The sequence below is a fragment of the Oreochromis aureus genome, linkage group 23 (assembly GCF_013358895.1).
Source record: "Oreochromis aureus strain Israel breed Guangdong linkage group 23, ZZ_aureus, whole genome shotgun sequence".
In the NCBI taxonomy this organism is placed as follows: Eukaryota; Metazoa; Chordata; class Actinopteri; order Cichliformes; family Cichlidae; genus Oreochromis; species Oreochromis aureus.
Window position 1 is genome coordinate 5,110,144 of NC_052963.1, and position 13,643 is coordinate 5,123,786.

Below are 13,643 nucleotides of genomic sequence, written 5' to 3' on the forward strand. Positions count from 1 at the left end.
TCTGCTGTTATATTCCAGCAGCTTTTAGACATGCTCCTTTCAAGGACAGAGACAGAAAGCAGCATTAGAAGAAAGAGGCGGTGAACAACTCTGTTGTCTGTATTGTCGCCATTGCCACAACAGACTATCCAACCATAGCAAATGAAAAAGTATACTTAGAAATCAATGAGAGGGTGACAGTCAATTACAACTTAATTGACACATCCTAACAACTACACACTAAACTAGTCTTTTTCACAGCATTGAGTGGGTGGAGAGTTTGTTGTTACCGTTTGTTGTTTGTTGAGTGAAAGGTGAAAAAGGAGCTTCATTTAAAAGGATGTGTGATCTCAGCTCAGGAGGGAAGGGTAAACAAGCCTTTGTGCTCGCTGTTTGTGAACTTTGTTACTCTTGGCATCATCATGTCTTGTTCTATCAGAATAAGATAAAAGTCCTGCAGAGAATACACCGACCCTACCAACGTTACACATACACAGAAAGAAGCTTTGAAAGAAATATAGATTAAAATGGTTTACTTTGTCAAAATAAATGTTACTTTGATAAATAGCACTTACAGAGTAATCATATTTTCATTGTCATTGCGAAATGAACATGCATGAAATACACACCATAAAAGAGTTCCTGAAACAAAATGAATAGGAAAACTTATATTTAGCCCTGTTTGGTAAGACTTAAACAAATGCACAAAAGGCAAACCCAAGTGAACTACTGCTGATACAAACCACATAGATGGAATCAAAGAACTTGCAAAAAGCCAACAAGAGTCCTTGCTTACACATTAATAAAGCTGAAAACTGTATAAAAGCAGCTCTTTCAAGTGTTCTCATCCAATTGTTTTAAACGACCAACGTTTGCTTGTTGATATGAGTTGCTATGGACAATCTAAATGAAAAGTTGTCTGTATGTAGCATAGTTAGTATATAAAATATCATGAATGGCCATCTATGTCCACTGTGAATCACCATTTTTAAAAAGAGGGGGTGGCTTACAACGCCAGCTGTCTGCCAACTACATTGCAATTTTGACCTCAATAGGTCACATGATAGGGGAGGCCTCACTCAAGGTGTCACAGTAGTTTTACCCAAAACCTCTGACGATATTTATCCAGGTGTTTTTTCACACCTTGGCTCAGGTGTTTAAGTGCATAATTAATACTCTTAAGGAACAACCCCACTGGGGTTTAAATACCTGGGACTCTTAGAACTGAAGAAGCATCTTGGATAAGAGGTGAAACTTCTTTACAAAACTTAAAGAAGCCCAGTAGCTTTCTGTCAAAGCTCCTTAAAAATTTAGAGGTTCCTTGTTTTTTCATTGAGCAGTTTTATTTTGATCAGTGTTAAGAGGGTAGCTTTCACTTGGCTGTTTTGAATTCATGTTGTGACTTTACTGCTGTAAACGTTAATGTTGCTACACTAGAAACAAAGGTTTTTCCATCTGGGTGTTTCAAATAGATGATAATGCTTCAGAAAGGACTCATCTTAACCAAACCCTAACCCGAAATGGGTCACTTATAATCTGGTGAATCTGGTGAAGGTTTGACTGTATGGAAAAGTAGAAGTACGGAAAAGAATAGAGCAGCAGGTATAAGCTCAAATGTCAATAAATGCAGGCAGATGAGAGAACTTCCTTAGTGGCTAAAATGTCCAATTTCAGGGCTTCACTCTTGTAAGGCCTTCTTAGCTGATATCATTTACTTGAATCGGGTTCATGTTGCCATCTGCTGCAGAGATCTTTTTGTCATTCATGCAATGAGCCAGCCAGCATGAGACTGAGCATCATTAAACTGAGAACCATGCAGACATCACTCCCCATGTCGGTCATAAATGAGTAGTCATTTAATCTGAAGAGCCAACCTTATTGCACAAAGGAATGGAGTAATGAGAAATACTGTGAGAAGAGGACCTGGTTTCAGCTGTCAGCCTGCCCTGCAGCTGAAGTTCCATGAATCAGAGGTTGTTTTTGGTAGAGACTAAACCCTAGTGATTTCTACAAGGAACTGACTGATCCTGCTGTGATGGAAGCCGTTTTACATGTGGTCAAGGACAGACGGGAGAAGAGATTAGAGGACTAAAGAAAGGGGAAGGGAAAGTAAGAGAGAAAAGCAAGTTGAGGAGAGATAGCAAATTGAAGGCATGTACTTCACTGAAACTGTACTTTTGTTGGCGAATTGCACATATTCGCACACATGCACAGCCATCGTTTTGTGGTGGGGTGGAACGGGAGTGGTGGTGGTGGAGGCAGAAATCGATCCTTCCTAGAAGAAGCCAAGCAATCCAGCAGGTAATCTTACAGATAGATCTGCTGTCTGATAGCCATCAAAAACAGTAAGGCCACTGCTGGATAACTTGCTGTCGTCACTGATACACTGCACCACAAAGACGCAGCACAGAGTGAAATAAAATTCACTGTGTGCTGTGGCTTCACTTCTTGATGTGGGAGACTGTCCCTCATTAAACAATCACTAAATCTATAACCATCAGCTGGAGGGTTGAGAAACCAGGAGTCACTTCTAAGTCCACTGAAATGACAATGAGAATAAATGCAAGAAAAATGATATCACATCAGTGTGTTTATTTTTTAAATCGACACGATCTAATCTATAAAGTCTTTTTCAGTGAATGAACTTTCTGATCTGTAAATATCATTAATTTTCCAGTAAATATGCACTTATGACTTTAGAGGAATGTCTCTTTAATAAACTAGCATTAATAATGGATGTTGTATTTTTAATGACACAAATCCCCAGCAGTGTTTGAAGAAAGGGCATCCGGCATGAAAAAAAAACGATCTATCCACTGTGGGATCAGCCGAAGGAAGTTTTCTTTCTTTAATGTGTCCCTTGTTTTGTTTTTGCTAAATAATTTAATTCTTGCTAACTTAGTATCATTTGTGTAATTTATTTTAAAGCATCCTGACAGATACTGAGGTTTTGCGGATTATAATTATCCAATTATTTTGGAGTGAAGAAAATGAAAGATTTTCTTACATCTTACTTACTTTCTAAACATTATTACTTTAATTAGAACTGTTTTGAAAAGCAAATTCATTATTGTCAAATGTCATAGTGACAGAAATTCTAGAATTTTTCTTTGCATTTAATTAAATAAGACTTATGTCTTATAATTGTGTGAAACTCTTAAATGATTTTACGCAAAGTAGTGGTAGTTCCCTAAAACTAGGAAAATAAGCTGTATTGGTCTGACAGTGGCAGTTTTTATGAAACAGAACTAGCCAATTCTGTGTTTTTCTTTTTGATTGTTGCAGACAGTAAAGGTCTTCTTTGGAGTTTTAATGTTGCTGAGTGCACTTGGTGTGTTTACAGTGTTTCAGGGTCGATCAATACAAAACCTATTTGGTTACTCCAGTTTAACCTGCAGGAGATTGTGCTTGCAGTGTGCTTTGCTGCTACACAGGAGATAAATTCATGAAATGCAGGAATAAAATCAGCTGCTATCACAGATGATGAGCTCAAAAGACGGTGCTTTGATTTTTGAGCATGAAGGCATTTGTGTTAGCCCTTTAAATCGCAAACAATTTAAAGAGATTTAAAACATTATTGCCTAAAGATGAAAACTTTATTAAATATTTTTCAAAAGAATGGACTTTATATTTAGACTATAATGACCTGCCTGGAACATCAGCATCTGCTCAGAGATTCAGGAATTAGAGGAAATCATTAAATCCTTAGAAGAAGCCTACATGACCACGCTGGAACAGGAAATGCTGAGCAAAATACATGAAGCAAAACTAGAATTACATGAATTTATTGATAAAAAGAAATCAATTCTTAGTAGTACAAAGACTTTTTGAACCTAGTAACAAATCAGGTAGATTTCTACCTAACCAGTTAAAAATGAATAAAGAATTAAGAAATTCAGTAAGATTCTAACTTCCCCACTGTATAAGATGCTTCTGTCCTCTTTTGAGGCAGGCACTCTCCCCCCCTCCTTAATGGAGGCTAATATTTCGCTAATTTTGAAGAAGGGGAAACCTCCTGAAGAATGCGCTTCCTATAGGCCTATATCTGTTTTAAATCTTGATTTGAAGATACTTGCTAAGGTCCTAGCTATACGTCTTGAGCCAATACTACCTTCGATTGTTAAGAATGATCAAACTGGTTTTATACGGTAGGCGCCTCACACATAGCGTGAGGCGCCTACTTAACATTATTCAGCACTCATCTTTGTTTAACCCTGAGGCTCTAGTCATCTCACTTGATGCTGAAAAGGCCTTTGACCGTCTGGAATGGCCGTTTCTTCTTTTCACACTTCAAGAATTTGGTTTGGGTGACAACTTTGTTAAATGGATCCAGATCCTTTATACTTATTGAACGTGGCAGTCGGCAGGGCTGTCCGCTGAGCCCTTTGTTATTCGCCCTAGCTATGGAACCCCTTGCCACAGCCATTAGGAAGGATGCTGCTATTGAAGGACTCTGTTTGAACAATTCTCAACATAAGATTTCACTTTATGCAGATGACGTTTTAATTTTTCTAAATTCTCCTGCTCACTCAATTCCTAGATTAGTTTCGTTAATCTCCCAATACGGCACCTTCTCGGGCTACAAGATCAATTTTTTTAAAAGTGAGGCTATGCCCCTCTCTGTTCTAAATGAGGTTGATCCAAACATTTCTCAGCCTTTTCGTTGGTCTCCCTCCGGTTTCACTTATTTAGGAGTTAAGATTTCACCGAATCTAAAAGAAATGTATAGTCTGAACTACACCCCTTTAATTCAGACAATCAATCGCAATTTGGATAGGTGGTGCAGCCTCCCTCTGTCTCTCTTAGGTCGTATTCATCTGGTCAAGATGAATATCCTCCCTCGCCTCTTGTATTTATTCCAGATGTTACCGCTTGCTCTGTCCAAAAAATTTTTGTCAAAATTAAATGGTTCAATTATCTCTTTTATATGGCATAAGAAAAGACCTAGATTGAGATACAGTTTTCTGTGTTTGCCTGTTCAGAAAGGCAGTCTTACCGCTCCCTCCCTCCCACAATACCTCTTGGCTGCACAGTTTAAATTTCTTACAGAATGGTTTATGGACGATTCCATTTACCTCAGCGCTGAGTCCACTTCTTTAAAGGGCATTCCGTTGCGGAACCTGCTATATATTTCCACAGGTAAAGCCACAGTTCTAACACAAGATAATATGGTGTTAAAGAATATGCTCACTATTTGGCGCAAAGTCAGGCACCTGGAAGGATATTATAATTGTTTCTCCCTCCTTACTCCTATTCATGAAAACCCTGACTTTTTACCTGGTCTTCGGGCTGGTTTTGCGGGCTGGTCTCAAAAAGGGATTAATACAGTGGGTGATCTTGTTCATGAGAACTCTCTTCTTATTTTTAATCAACTGAAAAGCAAGTTTGGTCTGACCAATAAGGATTTTTTGAAGTACTTTCAGGTAAAGCACTATATTACTTCTAAATTGAAGGATTTTAATGGAGGGTTTGGTCTTTCTCCTATAGAATCACTCATGGTAAAAACTACCCAACTAAAATGTATCACTACAAAGATTTATAACATTCTCTCTGATCTTAGAATGGATAACTCTAACAAAATCAAGGGCCAATGGGAATCAGACGTAGGCGCTATAGATGCTGAAGCTTGGGATGAGTTGTGTTGTCGTCCTTTTAAAGCCTTGGCATCTAATTCTATTTGGGAAAGGCAGTTTAAACTTATAAATAGGCTTTATATTACACCTGAGAAAAGGCACATAATGTTTCCAGCTTTGCCTAATCTCTGTAACAAATGTCAGTCTGCTGTTGGTTCCTTTTTTCATTGTCTGTGGAGTTGTCCTGTTATTCTACAGTTTTGGAGATCACTCATAGATAAGCTATGTACTATATTTAATTGCCGACTGCATTTGGGTCCAAGGACTTGCTTGTTAGGACTAAATGATGAGCTACCTGCCGGCTTTCGCAGCAAAGATCTCCTTCACATACTGCTACCCTACGCTCGAAAGTGCATTATGGTACTGTGGATTTCTGATAAGGCTCCATCTGTCAACCAGTGGTTACAGTCTGTGATATGTACTGTGCCAATGGAAGCCTTCTCCACAGCACTTAAGGACAAACCTTTCCTTTTCTATCGCACATGGGACCCTTTTTTGGCCCATCTGGACACTCCTTCTGCTCAGAGGTTAAAATTGGGCTTACGGGATTTAGCCTGGCAACAAAGGGACGATTGTTAACCGTTTTCATTGTTTGTTACTATTGCTGTTGGGTTTTTCTTTCTACCTCCCACGTCCTGCTCTACATGTAGATGCATCTTTGTCCTGTGTATGTATATGCTGGTGACTGCTGTTTTCCTGCTTTGCAATTAAAAGTTCAATAAAAAAATAAAAAAATGAATAAAGAAAAAAAACAACTATATGTTCTGTTAAAGTCTTAACTGGGAATACAGTATATGATCCTGATAGAATAAACAACTCTTTCAGGGACTCTTACAAAACTTTATATTCACCTCAGATAAACCCAAAGACAAAATTGATCAATTTCTTGATAACTTAACCCTTCTATTATCAGACAGTCAAGCAAGCAAGCACTGGATTCACCGCTGACATCAGGTGAACTCCAAGAAGCCCTAAAAAATATGCCCAGTTAAAAGGTTTCAGGCCCAGATGGATTTCCAGTAGAATTCTATCAGTCAGCTTTGACCACAACTTCTGCTCCCAGATATGTTTAAAAACCTTTAAAATGACTAGAAACCCCAATCTACAATTAATACAAAACAAAATTCTGTATAGAGTGCACTATACAGGTCAAGAGATGATCAGGATGGGTTTCCCTTTGCTCTTCTCTGAATGGGGGCCGTGGTTGTCCCTGTGGTGGTCCTCCTGGCGCTCTCATGCTCTGGGAGGCCTCTGCATGTCTGGGGCCCGGGTCTTATCCATGTTTGCTTCAGGTCCTGGGGAGTGGGGCACAGCACCCACTATTAGACACTACATGGAGAAACCTTAGGAACACAAGTGCCCTCATGCACATCGGTGTACACACAAGTGTCCACACAGGTGTAATGCCGTAATGCTCCACTTGTGAAAGTAAATCTGTTTGGCATTTTGCCTTCAAACAACAATTCTGATTGCTACACTGCCGAACAGGAAAGGAAAAAAAGTATTTTTATTTAAGTAACTGTAATACACCATATCATATCTATTTTAAGTTCTTTTTAGTGTAACAGTGGCAGGAATATAAAATCCTGCTACACATGTTATTTCAGTGACGTTTCTCAAATCCTCCTCACCACTCAGAGTTTGTCCAAACAATCAAGAGCTATATTATCCTTCAATTCAGTTCAATTTTATTTATACAGCGCCAAATTACAACAACAGTCGCCTCAAGGCGCTTTATATTGTAAGGTAGACCCTACAATAACACATACAGAGAAAAAACCCACCAATCATATGACACCCTATCAGCAAGCACTTTGGCGACAGTGGGAAGGAAAAACTCCCTTTTAACAGGAAAAAACCTCCGGCAGAACCAGGCTCAGGGAGGGGCGGGGCCATCTGCTGCGACTGGTTGGGGTGAGAGAAGGAAGACAGGAAAAAAGATAATCCTTCAACAACAAAGAATAAGACAAACTGAAATAGCTTGTTACACTTCTCTGTGACCACAGTCAAGGCACAAAGGACACAAAGAGATTTTTTGGTGCACGTTTATTTACAGTGATAGCTGCCCTCGTATACACAGCCAGCACGGCTCCAGCTTTGATGCACAGCTGCAGCCCCGTCTCTCCTGTCCTCCTCTCCTCGCCCGGTCCCAGTACGCTACTGAAAAGGCACAGTTGGATAACCATCATCAGCTGTGTCCACCAGCCTCCCCGTGGCACTGCCCCTCAACCCACTGCACCACCGCTTCCTATATTGTTTAAATGAAAGGCATTGATTATTTAATAATAATTGGCAGGAAAATGCATAAATTCACTTTCATGACTTCATATGTTTAGGTTTTTGCATTTATATGTTTAAGGTGATGTAAAATTAGGCCAAAGTAATTTAATTTGAACTGAAATAAATATGTGCTAAATTGTTAACAAAAATGTATTGTCAAACTATCACAACAAACTGCTTAATCGAATTGAAATGTAAAAATTAGGATTCTTGAGAAGCCCTAGTTCACAGAATGTGTTTTCAAGATGAAAAAAAAGCATTTTTGACCATCACGCCACCAGCCTACACAAAAGAGGACTTTAAGTCTCCTCTAATACTTCTTACCTTCTGCTGTTCTATCAGAGCGGTTATCCTGTTCTGTTGTCCACATTGCTTTTTTCACCATGCTGACTGGATCCAACAAAAACAAGTTGAGCATTTTCAGACACATGGCCTTCACTGCCCTCTGAACACCCGACCTGTCAGAGCTTAGCAAAAGAGCAGCTAAACTCCAGTCACAGACCACAGCTCATGACACTGATCAAACACTGGTCTAAACTTTACAACTTTAAAAAATAGCCTGAGATGGAGCTAAGTTAGTGTATAAATGAAGAAAGAGGGATGGGTATTTGTCTGTGTTACAGAGACATATGACATTTGATAATTATATCCCTGGTAAATATTTCTGCTATGAAAACTACTTCCATAGGAATCAATAAGATAAGTAGCAGCCAGGTGCTGTTAATGAAATGCACTAGATTAATTGATCATCAGCAAACGTTACCACCTCTACAAAACCAGAATTTTGGGCCATATGCACATGTGGAACAATCAGCTGTTTGTTAACGCAGTACCATAATCTGTGTAACCATTGGGAAGCAAATACATCCCGATGAATGGGGGAGGCTGAAGCTCAGGTAGTAGAGCAGGTCATCTGCTAATTGCAAGGTTGGTGGTTCGATCCCTCCAGTCTGCATGCTAAATATCCTTGCAGGATACTAACCCCCATTCTAACATGAATGTGTGTGAATATTAGGTAAACAGACAGCACTTACATAGAAAGAGAATGGGTGAATAAGGCAAGTTGTATAAAGTCCTTTGAGTGCTCAGATAGAGAGAGAAAAAAAGTGCTATCTAAGAACCAGTCCATTTACCAATCCTCAGAGACTTTGAAAACCCCCCAGCTGTATCTCAGATTCTATAGTTCAAGTTCAAGACAGTAGAGTTAGAAAATGTTAGGCCTGTTTGGTTGAGTTGCCAGCAGAAAGTTGCTTCTCTAAACATGGATGAGGTTCAGCTTAACAAAGTTCCCACAAAAAAATGGGTGTTTGTGTTCCAATGTTGTACTTCCACCAACGCTGTGGTGGGAACTTAAGAGACCCATGCATAAATTAAGGACCACAATCTTCAATGAACTGAAGCAACATTGGTAAATAGACTGGTTCTTATATAGCGCTTTTCTACTCATCACTCAAAACGCTTCACACAACTTGTTCATTTACATAAGCACTTTTTCTAAGTGCTTTCTATCTAACATTCACACACGCGTTCATACTCCGATGGATAGAGCAACATGTGGGATATTTGGCACACAGACTGGAGGTTGACAAATAAACGTAAATGAATGAATTCATTCATCATGACATGAACAGACTGTAGAGTGCTTTGTGTTTGAAATAACTGTTTATTCGTTTTAGAGATGCTGCTTAAAATATAAGTTGTCAGGGTAAATTTGTAAATGATTAAGATATTAATCATTTGCAGCTGTCACAGAAAGTTGTAACATCAGGTCACAATATAATCTGAAATCTCCCCTTTATTCATTGTAATTATTCAAACTTTGGGAAATAGTAACAACAGTGGCAATAGAAGATCCCACCACCCAGGAGGCTATTGAAAACCTCTAAAGCCTCCAACAGACTACGTTAACTCTCCCAAATGCTTAACTTTAAATGTAGCCTCTTTACGTCTCCTTAATTCTAATTAGAGAAATTCTTTAAAGGGGTGTTAAGTCATCTAATGGGTGTTTTATTTACAAGGCTTGAAACTTGAAGCCACAGAAGGTGGCAGAATAGTCTTTGAGTCACTGGTATTGATCAACAATCCCATTAAAGCCGCTGCAGATATTTTATGGCTTCTACCGATTTCTTTTTCACGGTCCTCCCTTTACCTTTACTGTCCTCCCTCCCTCTGTGTAACAAAGGCTAATCTGTCAAAGTCTGGCCCAGAGGTGGAAGCGTTTGAAAAGCTCTCATTAAAGTGGCATTCAAAGATCCAGACACGCAGCTGGAGGTACAGTGAGCCAGTATCCACACCAGTTAACCCGGTTTACCTCTTCACAAAGGAACCTAATCTTTCATCAGGCCTCTTGCTGGTATCATTTACAATCAGTGTCCTCTTTTCTTTCAGGAGTGCACAGATGCTTTCAAAATTATATCCATGCCTCCCTGCTCACTGCCCCAAAATGTTACTAGGTTCATTTTAACATCATGACTCTTCATTCATATTGTTAAATTAAAGAAAGAAAGAAATCCACAAATAAGTACACACCCCCTAATGTTTCTCACCTGTGCTGTTCTATTCCCCTCCTCCCTGGCTGCCTCGCTCCACACAGCCGTTCACACTCAACATGCTGTACTGTACATAATCCCTCTGATCTCATAGCATTTCCCTCAGGCTGCTCTGACACAAACAAAAGCACAGGTTAATATAATTTTCTGAATACTCCTTCAGCCAGCACTGATGCGTTATGAGGTTAAAAGTTTAGAGGGCTGCACAGTGTGTGTGTGCGCACATCTCTGTATGCTGATACATGTGTGGTTTTTAAAGCCAAACTGTGTCTGACAGGCTGACAGAACAATGGAAAGTAGCCTGTGTACTTCTGTCAGGATTTATGTCAAACTCCAGCAAAAGTATCCACACTCTGCCCTCTGTTGCTCATCATGCTGTTCTCTCTCTCTCACACACACACACATACACATAAGCCAAAAAAATAAAATTAACTCAAAGACATGCTTTCACCCTTGTGAAGCTGAAGTTTAGCAGCTCTGACAGGTGAAATCATTTATTTACTGGGGGCCATACTGAACAGCATGGCCTCTCACCAGATCTCTTGTTGGCTAGAGATGGCAGCCTCACCTCAGAGAGCCTGTGGCAGCTGTGGGCAGTTGGACCACAGGTTATTGTGCCTTCTGCATACACACACAGAGGGAGGCACATAATGTCATAGTGGTTCAAGCGCCTGCTGTTTTTTTGTTGTTGTTCAATTCAGTTCAGTTTTATTTATAGAGTGCCAATTCACAACAACAGTTGTCTTAAGGTAAATACCCTGCAATATTAGAAAGAACGCCAAACAATCATGACCCTGTATAAGCACACACTCGGTGACAGTGGGGAGGAAAAAGTCCCTTTTAAGAGGTTGGAGTTTTTTGGGCTCAGTAACATGTTTTGGGTCCTACTGAATAAAAAATTAAGTCTGTTTTATAAATTTTGACTATACCATAGTTCAAATTGGAGTTTAGTACCATATTTTTTGGACCATAAGGTGCACCGGATTATAAGGCGCATTAAGCGAAACAAAACAGTCAGATAAGTCAAACTTTACTCAACTCATTCTTCTTGCTTCCTCCACTTCTGTACCATTGATTCATTAATGTTGAATTCTATCACAGCTGCTCTATTCCCATGTTGTTGCAGTATATTAATGACTAACCTGGTATTGTGGATGGATTAGCTCAGTTGTTCTCCTGACTGAAGTTTGGTCCATTTACAGGATCCTGACATGCGATTGCATTTGTTCCTAACCAGCAGGAACCCTCACGTTAACTTTTAACGAGTGGAAAAAAGTTAGCGTTCATCCTCCAGCTTCACTGTGTTTATGTTATGCTAACATAGCTGTGTCGCTAGAGATCACGTAGCACAGTGGTTCCCAAACTTTTTTTGCCAGGCCCCCTTTTTACAAGAAAAATGTTCGCGCCCCCCCACCACCTAACACTCCCCCGCACAAACACATCCTCCAAACACACACACCCATATTTTGTTTACAAACTCCATTGGGGTTTATTTCACACCTCAAACATTTAGTAAACAATTAAGCAAATACAAGTAAACGGCAATAAATTACAGGTAGTAATAAAATATACTACTAACTCTTTTACGCTTCGTCCACAACTACAGGGGTATTTTTGAAAACTCAGCTGTTTCTATGCGTTTGGGCTTTTCGTCAACACGTAAACGGCGTTGTAATTCACCGAAAACGGAGATTATTTAAAACTCCTTTTTTGCGTTTACGTGTGGACGAGGAATACAGAGTTCGTCACGCAACGTCAAAGGTATGTGCCTCTTTTCACGTCACGCTGTGCGCCACGTTGTTGTTTACATGAGATGAATTGCAGAATGGCAGATAGAGACAAAATACTGTTAATCTGACTGTCTTCAGGTTTTACACGCTTACATATACACACGCAGTTACTGTCCCTCCATTTAGAAAGCATCACGGTGTGTAATTATTTTACGTGTAGTTGTTTTTTTTTCCTGTGTAATAATATTCAACATTGCTATCAATACATTTTTCAAAAATGCCTCTCTGTACAAAATGGGTTTAAACACATAAACAGCTGTGAGATACTGTTTGTCCGTGATTTGAACAGGGGAACAAATACGGCAGGATCAGCCTGATATTATTTGTATCCCACTGTAACTTTACTGCATAAAGAGCTAACATCATGTTAGCGCTTGATTTTCTTGTAATAACTAACTACTCCCGAGGAGTAGTTAGTTATTACAAGAAGTGTTTGTGAACTAAAAATCAAGAATGTGGGATACTGTTTGTTCGTGATTTGGAGAGCACAGCGCGTGCTTTGGACATGTTAGTAACATGTCCAAAATGTCAGGAGTAGTTAGTTATTACAAGAAGTGTTTGTGAACTAAAAATCAAGAATGTGAGATACTGTTTGTCCGTGATTTGGAGAGCACAGCGCGTGCTCCCGACGCAGGGAAACTAATTTTGCAGGGGAGACCTACCTTGGCACTTGTGCAGGTGAAGCCAAAGGGAAGATATGCTTCACCATATTTTCCTGTCTTTGGCTTGGAAGGAAGTTGGTTTGGAAACATATTTGGCGATGCTTCATCTCCTGCTTTGCGTTTGTGTGGGAGCCCCATCAAAAACCTGTCCACAGTGTCCAAGCGCTCTTTTTTTTTTTTTTTTTTTTCATCATACGCGCCCCCTGCAATGGCTCTGCGCCCCCCCTAGGGGGCGGGCCCCACACTTTGGGAACCTCTGACGTAGCACATCATTATATACCAGCTAGTCCAACTTCAGTAGGGTTGCCAACCGTCCCTTAAAAAACGGAATCCTCCCGTATTTAGAAACAAAAGTACACGTCCTATATTGTGCTAATAAGGGACACACTTTGTCCCGTAATACAGTGAGAATCAAAAGTAGTCTATAAATGTTAATGGAATTAACGCTTTGTTTGAAAACATAATTCCCAGCCCATCTCCTGCTTTGTGACCAATGAGCTGACAGCACACTTATGACAATTTGAGTATGACAATTCAGATTACCGCTTATCTCATTGGTCGAGGAAAGGTCGCTTACGGAGAAAATACCAGAAGACAACAGGTGACCACAACAAGAAGCATGGCCAACAGGGAAACAAACGCCGACACTGCGGTGCAAGTCTCGGACAACAGTACACCTAAAGCTGGGCATACACTGTGCAATTTTTTCGGTCACGTTATTCAACTCCTGCTCAAACTGCACGATTGACT

At 39.8% G+C, this 13,643-nt stretch overlaps 1 protein-coding gene and 1 long non-coding RNA gene across 3 annotated transcripts in view; one reads left to right on the forward strand and one right to left on the reverse strand.

Annotated features, from left to right (window-relative positions):
• Positions 1 to 13,643, forward strand: part of LOC116321001 (beta-1,3-galactosyltransferase 1-like) — a 186,767-nt gene that overhangs the window by 134,381 nt on the left and 38,743 nt on the right. The gene's annotated exons all lie outside the window — the stretch shown is intronic.
• Positions 7,492 to 8,955, reverse strand: LOC120436107. The gene is made up of 3 exons (XR_005610143.1): positions 8,217 to 8,955; positions 7,667 to 7,860; positions 7,492 to 7,517 (listed from the first exon to the last, which is right to left on the reverse strand). It is a non-coding gene; the product is annotated as an uncharacterized LOC120436107 (long non-coding RNA).